The following is a 4,775-nucleotide window of genomic DNA, read 5'->3' as shown; positions in this document are numbered from 1 at the left end:
GGTCAAACACGGTCAATTATGGTCAACCATGTTCCAATGCCACATTGTGACAAGATTCTTTCAATATGAAAATAAACCAAGGTCAACCATGGTCTAATGTCACATTGTAAGAAATATTGTCTCAATATCAAAATCAATCATGGTCAACCATGGTCAATAACCATGGACACATTGTGACAAAGATTGTCCCATGGTCCAATGTCACATTGTGACAACCATGGTCCAATGTTGCATTGTGACGAAGATTGTGTCAATATGAAAATCAACGATGGTCAACCGTGGTCCAATGCCTCATTGTAACAAATATTGTCTTGATATGAAAATTAATCATGGTTAACCATGGTCCAACAACGCATTTTGACAAACATTGTCTCAATATGAAAATCAACCATGTTTATTTTAAGGTTTATAATATTTATCTTAGGTTTGATATAAGTTGGGTTTATAATATTAATCCCTCGGGTTTAATATTATTCCCTTGGGTATTTAGTATTAATCCTTTATGATATCAATGCCTTGGGTTTATTAATCTAAGGGTTCATATTCCTAGTGTATAATATTATTCATAGGTTTTATTATATTAATCCTAGGGTTTAATATAAATCCCTTGGGTTTATAATCACAGACAACCATGGTCCAACATCACATTGTGACAAACAATCAATATGAAAATCAACCATGGTCCAACATCACATTGTGACAAAGAATCAATATGAAAATCAACCATGGTCCAATGTCACATTGTGACAAAGAATCAATATGAAAATCAACCATGGTTAACCATGGTCTAACGCCACATTGTGGTAAAGATTGTTTCAATATGAAAATCAACCATGGTCCAATGTCACAATGTGAAAAAGATCGTCTCAATATGAAAATCAATCATTGTCAACCACAATCTAACATCGCATTGTGACAAAGATTGCGTCAATATGAAATTAAATTATGGTCAACCATGTTTATTTTAGATTTTATAATATTTATCTTAGGGTTTATATACCTTGGGTTTATATTCCCTTGGGGTTTTAGTATTAATCCCTTAGGTTTAACTTTGTCACAATGACACATTCTGACAAAGTTTGTCTCAATATGAAAATCAACCATAGTACAACATCGCATTGTGAGAAAGATTGTCTCAATATGAAAATCAATCGTGGTCAACCTTGGTCAATAATGGTCAACCATGTTCAATAACCATGGACACATTGTGACAAAGATTGTCTCATGGTCCATTGCCACATTGTGACAACCATGGTTAACCATGGTCTAATGTTGCATTATGACAACCATGGTTAACCATGGTCCAATGTCGCATTGTGACAAAGATTATGTCAATATGAAAATCAACTCGATTTATAATATCAATCCCTAGGGTTTATATTCCCTTTGGTTTTTAATATTAATCCATTGGGTTATAATATTGATCCCTTAGGCTTATTAATCTAGGGGTTCATATTCATATTAATTAATTATAAATAAATTAATTGATTGATTATAGATTATTAATTATTAATTATTAATTATTAATTACTTATTTAATTAGTTAATTAATTAAATATTAATTGATTATTAATTAATTAATATTTTAACGATTATTTAATTAATTATTAATTTATCTTAGGGTTTATATCGCTTGAGTTTATAATATTTATCACTTGGGTTTGTGACAAAGATTTTCTCTATATTGAAATCAATCATGGTCAACCATGGTCAATTATGGTTAACATTGGTCAAACATGGTCGGTCATGGTAAATTAAGGTCAACCATGGTCCTATGCCACATTGTGACAAAAATTGTCTCAATATGAAAATCGACCATGGTCAACCATAGTCCAACATCGCATTGTGAGAAAGATTGTCTTAATATGAAAATCAATCATGTTCAACCATGGTCAATAACCATGGACACATTTTAACAAAGGTTGTCTAATGGTCCAATGTCGCATTATGACAACCATGGTCAACCATGGTCCAATGTCACATTGTGACAAATATTGTGTCAATATGAAAATCAACCATGGTCCAAAAACTCATTGTGACAAAGATTGACTTGATATGAAAATCAATCATGGTCATCCATGGTCAACCATGGTCCAACCTTGCATTGTGACAAATTCTCTTAAAATGAAAATCAACCATGGTCAAGCATGGTTAATCATGGTTAATCATGGTCAAGCATGGTCAAGAATGGTCCAACATCTCATTTTGACAAAGATTCTCTCAATATGAAAATCAATCATGGTCAACCATGGTCCAACATTGCATTGTGTAAAAGATTATCTCAATATGAAAATCAACCTTGGTTAACCATGTTTGTTTTAGAGTTTATAATATTTATCTTAGGGTTTATATACCTTGGGTTTACAATATTAATCCTTTGGGTTTAATATTATTCCCTTGGGTTTTTAGTATTAATTCCTTGGGTTTATTAGTGCCTTGGGTTTATAATATCTATCCTTTGGGTTTATTAATCTAAATATTCCTAGGATATAATATTATTGATAGGGTTTATAAGAGTAATCCTAGGGTTTAATATAAATCCCTTATGTTTATAATATAATTTCTTTGGGTTTATTAATCGCATTGTGATAAAAATTGTCTCGATATGAAAATCAATCATGGTCAACCATGGTCCAACGTCACATTGTGACAAGGATTGTCTGAATATGAAAATCAACCATGGTCAACCATGTTTATTTTAGGGCTTATAATAATTATTTTAGGGTTTATATACATTTGGTTTATAATATTAATCCCTTTGGTTTAATATTATTCCCTTGGGTTTATAATCACTTGGGGTTTTAGTACTAATCCCTTAGGTTTATAATATCAATCCCTTGGGTGTATTAATCTAATTGTTTATATTAATAAGGTATAATATTATTCACAGGGTTTATAATACTAATCCTAGGGTTTCATATAAATCCATTAGGTTTATAATCATGGTCAACCATGGTCCAGTGTCACATTGTGACAAAGATTGTCTCAATATGAAGATAAACCATGGTCCAATGTTCCATTGTGACAAAGATTGTCTCAATATGAAAATGAACCATGGTTAATCGTGGTCAACCATGGTCAATAACCATGGTCACATTGTGACAAATATTGTATCATGGCGCAACGTCACATTGTGACAACCCTGGTCATCCATGGTGACCATGGTCAACCACAGTCCAACGTCACATTGTGAAAAATATTATCTCAATATGAAAATCAACCATGGTCAAGCATGGTCAATCATAATCAACCATGGTTCAATGTCGCATTGTAACAAAAATTCTCTCAATATGAAAATCAATCATTGTCCAATGTTCCATTATGATAGAGATTGTCTCAATATGAAAATCAACCATGGTCAACCATATTTTTTTGACGGTTTATGTACCTTGGGTTTATAGTTTTAATCCTTTGGGTTTAATATTATTCACTTGGGTTTTTAGTATTAATCCCTTGGGTTTATTAGTGCCTTGGGTTTATAATATCAATCTCGTGGGTTTCTTAATCTAGTGGTGCATATTCCTAATATATAATATTATTGATAAGGTTTATAATATTAATCCTAGGGTTTAATATAAATCCATTAGGTTTATAATATAAATTCCCCGGGTTTATTAATCACACTATGACAAATATTGTCTCGATATGAAAATTAATCATGGAAAACCATGGTCCAACTTTGCATTGTGCCAAAGACTGCCTAAATATGAAAATAAGCTAGGCTCAACCATGATCAACCATATTTAGTTTAGGGTTTATAACATTTATTTTATGGTTTATATACCTTTGGTTTATAATATTATTCCCTTAGGTTTATAATCTCTTGGGGTTTTAATATTAATGCTTTGGGTTTATTATTCCCTTTAGTTTATAATATCAACCCCTTGGATTTATTAATCTAAGGGTTCATATTTGTAGGGAATAATATTATTCCTAGGGTTTAGAATATTAATCCTAAGGTTTAATATAAATCCCTTTGGTTTATAATCAGGGTTAACCATGGTCCAATGTCACATTATGACAAAGATTGTCTTAATATGAAAATCAACCATGGTCAACCATTATCATCCATTGTCAAATATAGTCAATCGTGGTCAACCATGGTCCAATGTCACTTTGTGACAGAGTTTGTTTCAACATGAAAATCAACCATGGTCCAACGTTGCATTGTGACAAAGATTATATCCATATAAAAATTAATCATGGTCAACCATGGACAACCTTGGTCCACAATTGCATTGTGACAAAGAGTGTCTCAATATGAAAATCAACTAGGGTCAATCATGTTTGTTATAGAGTTTATAATATATTTATCTTAGGGTTTATATACCTTGGGTGTACAAAATTAATCCCTTGGTTTTAATATTATTCCCTTTGTTTTTTAGTATTAATCCCTTAGGTTTATTAGTGCCTTGCATTTATAATATTAATCCCTTGGGTTTATTAATCCTAGGGTTCATATTCTTAGGGTATAATATTATTGATAAGGTTTATAATATTAATTTCTGGAGTTCTCGTTATTAATCCTTTAGGTTTATAATAACAATCCCTTAGGTTTATAATATATATATATATATTTTCTTTTAAGAAGGTCAGGTAGTTGATATATTATCAAAAGATTTGTTAGGGCAAGCTCCTATTACAAATGACTATAAAATGATAAACATCTAAGCCATGATATAGGAACGTAGTCTCTTCTCCTAGGCTGGTGTTCAAAACTTCATGTATTTTTATGAGTATTCTAGTGTACTGCCTAACAAACTGACCTACTAGAA

This window comes from Pinus tabuliformis, chromosome 9, assembly GCF_031772625.1.
Source record: "Pinus tabuliformis cultivar Carrire ecotype Pingquan chromosome 9, CPIR1, whole genome shotgun sequence".
Classification (NCBI taxonomy): Eukaryota; Viridiplantae; Streptophyta; class Pinopsida; order Pinales; family Pinaceae; genus Pinus; species Pinus tabuliformis.
This window is presented reverse-complemented; position numbering follows the sequence as displayed.